The following is a 12,795-nucleotide window of genomic DNA, read 5'->3' as shown; positions in this document are numbered from 1 at the left end:
CATCTCTGTTAGCTTTGTCACTATGAATATTCTAAATTCTTTGACATTTCCATGAGTTTCATCATACTGTCTGAAGATGAAGAGGAGTTATTCTTTTCCTTTGGAGGAGAGGTATTTTCTTGCTTTCCCATATTTCTTGTGATCCTGCATTGATTTCTAGTCATCTGATGAATGGTGAGTTTCTTCCTAATTCTCTAAGTTCAATCTGAGCGTTCAGAGGTGTGCAGGAGGAGGTGATCTGAAATCTCTCTTCCATTCCATTTTCATTCTTTGTGCATCAGATTCAGTGGGAATAGAGGAATATTCTGACCCTAATTGTATTCAGATGTTTGGATACTGTTCCCTTGGACCTGTCTAGACTTTGTGCATAGAGGCTGAGAAGCCAATAAATAAAGATTAAAAAAGGGGAAAAGAATTAGAGAAGAGGAAGGAAGAAGGAAAAATAAAATAAAAAAGAAGAAATAAAAAAGATGATAAAAAACTTTAGATTTAAAATTTTAAAAAGCAAACAGTGAAAACCGTGCAATATTTCATAGCTCAAATTCAGTAGCCAACTCAGGATGGGCCTGGATTTGTGCCTCTCCTAAATGGGATGGGTAAAAGCAACAAATAGCACAATAAAGGAGGGACTTGAGAGCCCAGAGAATACTTTACCTTAACAAATTTTTAAAAAATAAATTAAGATGGGGGAGACATGGAGAGACAGAGAGAGATATAGAGAAGAGAAGGAGACAGAAGTAGCCCTACCCACTAGAAATGAATCTGGAGGGAGACGACTTAGCAGAAAATCTTCATTTTTAGTCAAGGAAAGCAATATTTCATAGCTAAAGTTCGGTATCCATCTCAGGATGGGCTTTGGTTTGTGCTTTTCAATTATGTTTCTTACAGCATCTAGTCTAAATTCTTGTCTAATTAAAATATATATATATAATGATAGGGCATGCTTGATTTTAAAATAAAAAGAAGCTAAACAAGCCCAGCCTGGTGGCACAGTTGGTAGCAAAGTGAACTGAAATGCAGTAAACCGCATGACTGACCATGGTTTGGAAGCTCAGGTCAGCCTGAAAATGCACCAAGCACATGGATCCCCTAAGGTCTTGATGAGCTGGAGGGGTGAGAAAGGGGTATCATGGCATGATGGGGGTGCTTCTCTCTCTCTAATGAGGGCAAAATGTTCTCTTTATGCATAAAAATTGACTTAAAAAAAACCATAAAGCTGTATCTAAAAAAAAAAAGTGAAAAACCCTCCTCTCCCCATCTCTACCTGCTCCCCAGCCATAAGTGCTGATTAGTAGTTTGATGTATATCTTTCTAGATTAAACTTTTTCTGACTCATACTTGACTAGAATGAACTGGCTGAATTTAAGTCAGACATTACAATAAACGTCTACCTCTATTTCATTCCTGTACCTAAAAATGTCCTCCCTCATATTGTTTTTCTTCCTCATGGCTAATTTATCACCTGAGAACTAGATCCACTTTCCTGTTGCTTTACCATGTATCACCAATGAGCTCTTTTCTTACCTCTTCAGTCCCTGCCTTTTCTTCTTCTTTTTTTTTTTTTTCCCTGTAGGGCGCGTGTGCTTGCCAGAAAGACAAAGAGAGACAGAGAGACAGAAAGCGAGAAATCACGCCCCGGGGGGATGGCCATGCTGCAATCCCTTCTCCTCCATTCTCCTCTCAGGATCTTGGGCACGCATGCACACATGCCTGGTGTGAGTTTAAGCCACCAGGACTCGAACCATGGTTGACTACATGGGAGTTCAGCGACATAGCCATTATGCTAACTGCTGGTCCCAGTCTCTGCCTTCTTAATGGTTCAGTTCCTTTAGGTTACAAGTTATCCATCTACCACTCCACTTCTCAGCACTGTCAAACTCATCTAGTATATACTCACCACCTATATATCTTGCAATTCAGTTTCTGATCTTACTATTCTCCTGAAACTGCTCTTAAAGGTAGAAAGACCTCTCAGTCACCATAGTCTGAAGCCCTTTATCTGTTGGCTTTTTCAATTTCTCAGAAGCATCTGACAGCTGAACCTACTCAAAAATCTACAGAGAATCATCAGTGGCTACAGCTCCAGTAAAAAAATACGGTAAAAATATTTTTAGCAACTTTACTGATATTCACATACCACACAATTCCCTTGCTTAAAGTATGCAATTCAGTAACTTTTAGTATATCCACAGAGTTGTGCAGCCATCATCAAATGAATTTTAGAACATTTTCATCATTCTCTAAAGAAACCCTGTACTGATTAGCAGTCGTTACCTCTTCTTACCATGTTACTGTAAAACCTTCCACCCTTAGCATCACTATTCTATTTTTTGTCTCCATGGATTTGTCTAAGTTAGATCTTTCATATAGGTGGAATCATACAATATGTAGTCTTTCATGACTGGTTTCTTTCACTTAGTATAATGTTTTTAAGGTTTATCTGTGTCATAGCATATATCAGTACTTCATTTTTTGGCTGAGTGATATCTCACTGTTTTGTGAAATTCTTTCCTCCTCTGAAGGGTGGGTTGAACAGAGATGCAGGGAGTTGGGAAAAGACAGGAGGCACTGATGTCCTGTTGTTTGTTACTGAGTTTAGGGTGAGCTCACAAAGCCCATAGCAGTGCTCACAAGTGCTTCCTCCCTCTTGGATCTTGTAACTTGAGTGGAGAACACTTACAGAGCACTTCCCACCTCTTGGAGCTCACAGCATGCAGAGCAGAGCTGAGCTGAGCTGAGCTGAGCTGAGCCAAGACCAAACTAAGCCGAGGCCATCAGGGCTGAGCTAGTGGAACTAAGGCCGAACTAAGCAAGGCTAGCTAGCAGAACCAAGGCTGAGCAGAGCAGAATTAGCTGGCTAGACAGAACTAGCTGACCAGATGCTTCTTTCTCTTAGAAGGGCTGCAGACAACAGTGCTTCATTGCCAAAGACAGACTGTTGCATGTGTACATGCGCATTACATGCAATGGCTTAAAACAGCAAAGTCGTGAGGCCGGCAGGTGGCGTGGTGGTTAAGGGTGCTGGACTCCCACATGGCCAACCATGGTTCAAGTCCCAGACCTGGTGGCTTGCTTTCTCACTTTCCTTCTCTCTCCCTCTCTCCCCCTCTCTGGTCAAATTAAAATAAATAAAGTTCAATAAAAAATAATTCTTTAAAAAAATTTTTTTAAAAACCCAGCAAAGCCATAATTACATAACAAACATGCAAGTACAGTACAACTAATAATACAAGTTGTTTACCCTGTGGCCTTCAAACATGATCATAAGATAGGAGGTGAGGGAACCAGACTAAATAAACCATCCTGACTCCATTTTCAATACACCTGCTATAGGGATAAACCAAATTTTGTTTGTCAATTTTTCGGCTGATGAATATTTAGGTTATTTTCACTTTTTGGCTAATATGAATAATGCTGCTATGGACATTTGTGTATAACTTTTTGTGTAGACACATTTTAAATTCTCTTAGGTATATACATGAAGGAGTAGAATTGTTGGGTCACATAATAACTCTGTTTAACCATTTGAGAAACTGCCCGGCTGTTTTCCCATAGCAGCTGCACCATTTTATGTTCCCACCAGCGATGTACAAAGCTTCAATTTGCCCACATCTTTTCCAACACTTATTTTATGTTTTGTTTTGAATTAATTCTAGCCATCCTAGTGGCTGTGAAGTGGTATCTCATTGTGGTTTTGATTTGAATTTTTCTATGACTAAGAAGTTGAATATCTTTTAATGTGCTCATTGGTCATTTATATATCTTCTCTGGAAAAATGTCTATTTCAGTCTTTTGCTCATTTTATTTTTCTTTAAAATATTACATGTTTTATTATCCTGTTCTCAGAATGGTGGTTTATCCAGAAACTGAGAAAAAAAAATCAGAATAAACTCAAAAAAGGGGTGTGTGTGGAGAACCATCGAATACCAGGCAGCCAGGCCAGCGGCCCACCTCCACCATGAGAGAATCCCCAGAGACACACACACAAACAAAGGAAATATCAGTAAGGGAGCAGGGAGGGCTGAGGGCAGCAGATCAGCTATGCCTTCATTATGGGAGCAAGAGAGATGCAAAGATGTTGCTAGTTGAATATATATTTATAAACTAAATCCATAAGATAATAAAGTAAATAGTAATTCTCTGAAAGTTTTTCCTTTTTTCTTTTTCTTTTTTTTAAAGAGGTTTTTGCTATAGGGTGTGTGTGCTCGTCAGACAGACAGAGAGACAGAAAGCGAGAAATCATCCCCCAGGGGGGATGGCCACACCGCAGTCCCTTCTCCTCCATTCTCCTCTCCGGATCTTGGGAACGCATGCCCATGGCACCGGGGTGAGTTTTAAGCCCCAGGGTCCAGGACGCGAACCGCAGTTAACTACATGGGAGTCCAGCGACATAGTCATTACACTAACTGCTGGTCCCGAGTTTTTTCTTTTTTTTATAGTTTTCTAAATTTAAAAATTTTTTTATTATAGTTTTGGTCCTTAGAAAATCTGAGACCAGAGAGTCTAGACAAAGCAAGGTCAGGGCTGGCTGGGGGGTGGGGCTAGGGCTTGGTCTGCCCATCCTCACTCTTCTGCAGAAAAGGGGATGCTTAGCAGGGCCATAATATCCTGGCCATTGCAAATGAGTCAGGGGAGGGGGGTAAGGGAGTTGGGTGGGCTATGCCTGTCCCTGGTACCCAGGGTCAGGTAGCTGTGGTGCCCTCTACTGAGCCCTTCACAGGGCCCAGGTGTTCCTAGGCAAGGCACTTGGGACTATGGCCTGCATGTGGGAGGCCTTGAAGGGACCTCAGGGGCAAAGGAAAGGACCTGTGTGTAGAAAGGTGGCTCCAGGACATGGAGGGGACCCATTTTGCTGTGCAGATCCACTGCCCCCTCAACATAGACTAAAAGAAATACATCATATCTGTTTTCCAGACCAGAAATGCTGGCCCCAAAGTCTCCCTTACTCCTATCTTTCAGGGAGGACCTCCTGGTCACCCCACAAAGAGAGAGGAGAGAGCCTGCCCCAGTCCCTCCGTGCTCACCCCCACCCCCCAAAAGACTGACAGAGAGTGGTTTGCATAGATACAGAGTCAGAGGAATTGGGACTAGGGGTACTGCCTCTCCCCAGGCAATGAGGAGGGTGTTTGGTCAGGGTGTCTCTGCTGGAGCTTTACAGGTCACTCTTGCCATATAGCACTGCAGAGAAGGGCTTGTAGTCCAGAGTACCAGGCACAGTGTCAGGGCCCTGGTAGGGCACCATGTGGGTGATGCAGTAGTTGGCCTGGTTGGATGGCAGCTCACTCCACAGCTCCTCAGCTGTAATGACATTCTTGTTTCTGGCCAGGACTTTGAAAGAGATGATGACCTGGTCAGCCATGTCTGTGTCAGTGGTCTCCCTCAACACAAAGTCAATAAAGGCTTGGAAGATCACAAGGTCGCTGTTTTTGAGGTCCACCATTCTCATGATGTAGTTGAACTCAGTATCATCCTGCTGGCTGTTCTCCATGTCATAGCCCAGGCTGATGAGGCAGGCCTTGAACTCCTCAGGTCCTAGCACCCCACCATGGTCCTTGTCGAAGTGGTTGAAGGACACCCGGAACTCTTGCATCTGCTTCTGGTTGATGCTTTTGGCATCACGGGTAAGGATCTGGTTTTCAAGCTTGTTGATGGTGCAGACAATGGTGGTGAGCAGCTGCTCCCAGCCCACGTGGAAGTGCTTCATGGTGTAGTTGGTATGCTTGTTGTTGAAGATGAGGGCCTCCTGGAGGCTGGTGCTGTTGCTCTAGCAGGTCCAAGTTGGGCTTGTAGTCCATGATGCTCTGCTCATACAGCTTCAGGTGGCTTAGCTGGTCTTCCAGGGTCCTGTTCATCTTGATGGAGATGTTTCTGATCTCCTCCATCTTAGTCTGGATCCAGGGCCCCACGATGTTGGCCTGGCTGGAAAACTGGAGATGGAGGTGCTCACTGGACTGCTGCTTGCTCTGTTCCTCCAGAAGGGCATCGTCCTACTTTGGCACCAGCTGCTGCACCTTCTCCCACTTGGAGTTGATGATCTGGGGGGTGACGGTGGTGTAGGGATTGCTGCCCGACAGCTTGATGTGGTTGCTCTCGGCGATCCTCTGGGCCTCCTTGTGGATGGCCAGGATGGCCTCCCGCTCCTTGTCAGCATCTGGCAGGGTCATGGGCCGAGAACATGCCCTCAATCTCCTCGATGGTGTGGGTAATGAACATGTCCTGGAGGTCTTCCATGGCATCTCCATCCACTTGTTGAAGGAGGCTGCCGACTTGGCATATTCCAAGTGCAGCTGGTCAATGGTCTCCAGCTGCTTCTCTGTCTTCTCTAGGGCTTCCCTGTGATTGTGGGTCTGAGAGCCACGGGAATCCCACTGGTTGCAGATCTTCTGGCACCAAGTGTTGACATTGTGGGAGTCGTATTAATCCAGCTTGTTGAGCTCCTGGGCAATGGCCGCAATCTGCTCCACACAGTCCTGGTGAGCAACCAAGTCACTCTTGAAGTCCTCACGCTTGCAGATGAGAGCTTTGATGTCTGACAGGGTGTCTGTCTCATAGTCTTGGTGCTTCAGCATGGCTTCCTTCTCATTGGTCCAGGCCTTATTGATAGAGGCCTTCTGCCAGAACTTCTCTGCCAGGTGGTCAAGCCACTTAAGCTTGTGAATCTCATTCAGCAGGCACTCCTCGTAGCCCTTCTTGCCCTGCTCCAGGTGCTGCCAGCTGTTGTTGATGTCCGAGACCATCTTGCCCTCTTGTGGGCATAAATCTTTTGACCATTTTTAAGCAGAATTCTTTTTTTTCCCCTTTCTTTCTTTCTTTCTTTCTTTTCTTTTTTTTTTTTTTTAATAAGGCTCATGCACTCATCAGAGAGAGACAGAGAGAGGGAAAGTGAAGAATAACCCCTAAGTGGTATGGCCATCTGCATTCCCTTCTCTTCCAGTCTCTTCTTGGGATTTGGGGCATGCACATGCCCCTAATGTAATTTTCAAGTTGCCGCGTCAGGGACTTGAACTGTGGTTGGTCATGTAGGAATCTAGCACCATTTGCTCACCCCTTGAGTTGTCTTTTTAATACTGGGTTATAAGAGTTCTTAATATAGTTTAGATAGAAGTTCCTTATCTAATTTATGATTTGCAAATATTACTCCTATCATCTTTGTACTTTCTTGACAGTGTACTTTAAAACCAGTGGTTTTGAATTTTGACAAAGGTCAGTTTATCAATTTTTTTCTTTTGTTGCTTTTGCTTTTGGTGTTATATCTAAGAGACCATTACCTAATTCAAGGTTGTGAAAAATTACACCTATGTTTCCTTCTAAGAGTTTATAGTTTTAGCTCTTATATTTAGGTCTTTGATCTATTATGAGCTAATTTTTATATATAGTATGAGTCAAGGATCCACCCTTTTTTTTTCATGCCCAATTCGCCCAGCACCATTTGTTGAAGACTGTCTTTTCCCCATTGAATGGTCTTGGTCCCTTTGTGTAAAAAGAATTGATTGTAAATGTTGTGGATTATTTCTGAACTCTGAATTCTGCTGCATTGATCTGTATAGCTATCCTCATACCAGCACTATAGTGTCTTGAATACTGTAGCTTTGTAGTAAGTTTTGAATTTGGGAAGTGTGAGTTTTCCTGCTTTGCTCTTTCTTTTCAAGATAGCTTTGCCTATTCTGGGTTTCATTTTGATATAAATTTTAGGAACAACCTGACAGTTTGACCAGAGGCATCAGCTGTGATTTATAGCTCCATTTTGACCATGCCAAATCTGTTATCTTACCTCTTCCATTCTCTATTTCTGTTAATTATATCCACTTTTTCTGTCGCCCTTTCAAATTTAAAACTATCATGCCCTTTCAGGTTATTCCCTTTCCTTGTTCTCCTTCAATTACCATCTTTCACCAATCTTTTCCCCATTCACCCCTCTCCACTCCCACTGAAGTATTCTAACCTATCTCTTACGGCCTCCTTTGTAGATTATACCAATAGCTACCTAATTAGTTTCCCTGATTCAAGTTACTTCACTCTCCAATCCATCACATACATTTACGTGAGATTTATTTTCCTTGGGGGATAGACTTGATTCATTTACTTCCTAACACAAAAACCTTTAATGTCTCTTTTTTGTCTTTAGATAATACTTAAAATGCTTAGGCTATGATCCAAAATCCTTCAAAATCTCACTCTGGCCTACCTTTTTAATCTTATTTTCCAATAAGCCCTTAACCCATGTTATTCTGTAGGCAAACGGAACTCTCCATTGTTCACCTCAATGGCCTTGTGTTTTTTTTTTTTTTTTTTAAGGTTTTAGCCATAGGGCACATGTGCTCAATGGAGAGATGGAGAAAGACAGAGTAAAAGGGAAAGTGAGAAATCACCCCCCAGGAGAGATGGCCATGCTGCAATCCCTTTACCTCCATTCTCCTCTCAGGATTTTGGGTATGCACACACACATGCCCAGTATGAATTTCAGGCTGCTGGTTCTGGGACTCAAACTGCAGTTGGCCATGTGGGAATTCAGTGCCTTAACCACTATGCCACCTGCTGGCCCTTCACCTTGTGTTTTCATACAAGTATGTTTTTGTTATGTACTTTCTTACATTTGAAAGTCACTTTTTTACATGTTATATCATAGCCATTCTTTAAAGGCTAGCTGAAATTGCATTTCCTCCATGAATGAAAATGGTAATAATAACTAACAGTAAGTGTGTATGTTATTCAAAACACAGCACTGTTCTAAGTACTTTATATTAGCCCATTTAACTCTCATAACAATTTATAAGACAAGTATTATTATTATTCATCTTATTTTATAGATGGGGAAACCACAGCACAGAGAGGTTAGGAAATCTGTACGAGATCCTATAGTTACAGCTATTAAGTAGGAGAACTAGTTTACAAACACAGGCAGCCTTGCATTAGAGTCCATGTTCTAAATCATTACAATATACCTGCTTCTACAATACTACATGTCAGGTACTACTGCAGCCATTTCACCTACATTCTTTTATATAATAGCAACAGCAGCAACTACAACATTATTATTAACATTATTATTTTTTTGTATGCGTTAGTATTTTCAAGCAAGCTCTGATTTTATTATTCCCTCATTCTAAAGCCTTTACTGGCATCCCAAATGCTTATAGAATTTTGTACAAATTTTCATGGCTAAGAATTCCAGCTCCTCCTTGATATGGCTTCCAGCCTCTTCTCAAATATTCTTTGCAACTTCTCCCTCTCATGTACTTTGCAGTCCAGCCAGACTTAACCACTGCTATTCTTTATACATAGTTCAGCCTCTCCTTACTTTGATTTTGCTTTACCTTCTATGTAGAACATGTTTTCCTACAATCTCTGTATTATTCAAACTTGACCCAGATTTTACAAACACATATAACACATTCATATACTTCAGAAAGATGTAGTAATTAGCTACCCTTTGGAAACCAGATCAAATGTTATGTCCTCAGTTAAGGCTTTTTCGGAAATATTTTCTTCCTTTGAATGTCCACAGCATTCTATACCTTATGATTATTACAACTTTCTATGTTTTATTTTATTCAAATATTTGTGAATATGAAAAATCAATCCCTTATCTCTCCATCTAACTCTATATAACATTTAAAAATTTCTACTAACTTCCTTGTGTGTAGAATCAATACTTTATACCTACAGGGATTAAATAAATAGCTATTAAATGAATAAATGAATGAAACATCACTCCAGATTGCTTTTAGAAAAATTTCCCTAACTAGTGTTCCAGTACTGCTTGCTACATTGCAAATCATTAATTTTAAGTTTTGTGAAGTATAAAATCTCTTACCCAGAAAGGGGGTGGGGTGAGAATAGGCATCTCATTATACTACATTAGGAATTTCCCTATAAACATATAAGATATTCATTTGAAATGCAGTTTTCTTGATGAGAAACTTGATATCTCAGTTTTCAGCAGTCCAGTTTTCAGACAAGGCTATGCAAATGAGGAATAGAAGCTATGGCAGCTGTTTCTACAGCCTTGATTTGGGAGAGGAGGTTGGTGTCTGGGGAAGACAGGAGGCTGGGGTGATAACATTGATGAGATGATACTTTTAGATAAAATAAAATTCCTTGTAGGGACCAGACAGTGGCTGCGAAGTAAAATGTGATCATGCTGTCCTGTGAGGCTGACCTACATAGGAGGGCTACAAGCTTGCATCTGGAGTCCTCCCTGAGTACTCCTGGCACATGCATGCCCATGATCTTGTCTGGCTGAGGCTGCGGGTGGATTGCTGCTACAAGACTACAAAACCTCGGATTAGGACTACCAAAGATCTTCTGCCCAGACTTCACCCTGTTGCCGCCCAGATCTAGCCAGGAGCCAGGTTAGAGCACCCTATTTATTCTCTCTGTCTCTCTCATCTCTCTCTATTTTTTAAAATTTTTAAGCTCCTTAGCTCTCTGCTGTTCTGGGCAGGAGCCAGGTTAGAGCACTCTATTTATTCTCCCTGTCTCTCTCATCTCTCTCTCTCTCTATTTTTAAAAATTTTTAAACTTCTTAGCTCTCTGCTCTTCTTTTGTCTTGCTAATTCTTACCTTTTCCCCTGTCCCCACAGGACAGACCAATCAGCTGCCATCTATATCTGAGTTCTGAGCGGCCCCATTCAGGGATTAGGACGATTAAAGACCTTCTGCCCAGACTTCACCCTCCTGCCCCCCAGATCTAGCCAGGAACCAGGTTAGAACACCCTATTTATTCTCTCTGCCTCTCTCATCTCTCTCTCTCTCTCTATTTTAAAACATTCTTAAACTTAGCTCTCTGCTGCTCTTTTGTCTTGCTAATTCTTACCTCCCCCCCCCATAGGACAAACCAATCAATTGCCATCTGTATCTGAGCTCTGAGGGGCCCCATTCAGCGCTAGCACACCATGCAGTTTTCATTTTTTGCTCAAAAAATGTTTTTTTCCTTTTTTTGTCATTTATGTCTTTTCTCTCTCTCTCTTTGCTTTTGCCTTTCCTTTTCTTTTTACCATTCTCACTTTACTGCTCAGCCTCCACATACTAATTTTCTAGACAGGTCTAGGTGCTCAGTAGCCAAATATCTGAATACTTTTAGGGTCAGATTAATTCTCAATTACAGACTGCAGGTTACCTCCTCCTGCTTGCCTCTGAATGCTCAGATTTAACTCCAAAAACTAGGAAAAAAACATATAATCCATCAGATGACCAGAAACCACTGGAGAGGCACAAGGAATATGAGAAACCAAGAAAACATCTCTCCCCCAAGGGAAAAGAATAACTCCTCATCCTCCACAGATAATACAAGGGAACTCATGGAAATGTCAGATAAAGAATTTAGAATATTTGTAGTGAGAAAGCTAACAGAGATACAAGAGAAGAGAGGCAACTCCAGAAAATACAGGAGAAAAGAGACAATGAGTTGCAGAAGGTGAGGAAGTTCTTGCATGATCTGAGAGAGGAGAAACATACCATAAAAAAGAATCAAATGGAATTGTTACAGATCAAGGCTGTAATACAGGAAATCAAAACTTCCCTTGAAAATATCAAAAGCAGATTCGATCCTGCAGAAGATCAAATCTCAGATGTAGAAGACAGAACCTCTGACCTAGAAATATTCACCAAAAAGACTGAGAAAAATAACCCCCCAAAATGAGAATGACATACGAGTAATACTAGATACCATTAAATCACCAAATATCCAGATAATTGGTATCCCAGAAGGTGAAGCAACTAATAAGGGTATTGATAATCTATTCCATGAAATCCTGTAAGAAAACTTTCTAAACCTAGAGAGACACTCAAATATCCAGACCCAAGAAATACAAAGGACCCCACACAGAATCAACCCAAGAAGATCTTCCCCAAGGCACATCATAGCCAGATAGACCAAAACCACAGAGTCAAGATACTAAATTTTGCAAGAGAGAAACGTCAAGTTACTTCCAAAGGATATCCTATCAGGCTAATGTTGGACCTCTGATTGGATACAATGCAAGCAAGGAAAGAATGGGAAAATATATTCGAAGTGTTTAGTGAAAAAGAATTCCAACCAAGAATACTGTGCCCAGAAAGATTATCTTTCATATGGGAAAAAAGACAAAAGCATTTTCAAATAAACAAAACCTGAAAGAATTTACCAGCACCAGACTAGCTCTCCAAGAAGTGCTGAAGGGAGTGCTATACCAGGAAAACTAAAGTCAGACTCACAGAAATTTGAATTGTTAACTTCCAGAGTTTAAACGGAAAGATCAGAGCACAGTAACACTGCAAATTCAATAGGAGAGAGATTAATTACATGAGATTAAACTAGTGAAATAGAATTCTTTGACCTTAACTAAAACATTACTGATTTTCTTTGATGCTTTGATTTCTATACTTAATGATTTTTGTCTTCTCTTGAACTGCTGATAGGTTCATCTACTTATTATTTGAACTGAATCCTAACCTTCTTCCTGGCTTTAAGTTTTAAGCAAATTTCTCTTAACAGTTTTTGATTATGAGCTATTAGAACTAAAACTTTTTTGAGATTAAAAAATGAATTAAAAAATACCTATTAATACCTATTTAATGACTGCAGTAAGCTATATAGCCCCAGCAAGTGCTGCTTTATAGTATGTTCACTTTACTCACTGAGATTTATGCCTGAAGTCAGACGTGCATTCATAAATATGTATTTATCAGCTGTGCTTGTTATTGAAAGTCTTTAAATTAATTAAGATCTTCAGTGAGTCAATACAATGTGAAAAAAAAAAAAGGGCATGGAAAACAACTGTAGATACCAGAGACAGTGTGGGAGAAGGGGATCAT

The 12,795-nt window shown here is 41.0% G+C and overlaps 1 protein-coding gene and 1 pseudogene across 1 annotated transcript in view; both read right to left on the bottom strand.

Annotated features, from left to right (window-relative positions):
- Positions 1-12,795, bottom strand: part of HDAC8 (histone deacetylase 8) — a 166,045-nt gene that overhangs the window by 11,565 nt on the left and 141,685 nt on the right. The window lies entirely within an intron of this gene.
- On the bottom strand, positions 5,076-6,773 carry LOC102473281 (alpha-actinin-4-like; annotated as a pseudogene).

This window comes from Tupaia chinensis, unplaced genomic scaffold (assembly GCF_000334495.1).
Source record: "Tupaia chinensis unplaced genomic scaffold, TupChi_1.0 Scaffold145396_1, whole genome shotgun sequence".
NCBI classification, from domain to species: Eukaryota; Metazoa; Chordata; class Mammalia; order Scandentia; family Tupaiidae; genus Tupaia; species Tupaia belangeri.
Note: the sequence above shows the minus strand (reverse complement) of the source record. Positions and strands in the feature narration are given on the sequence as shown.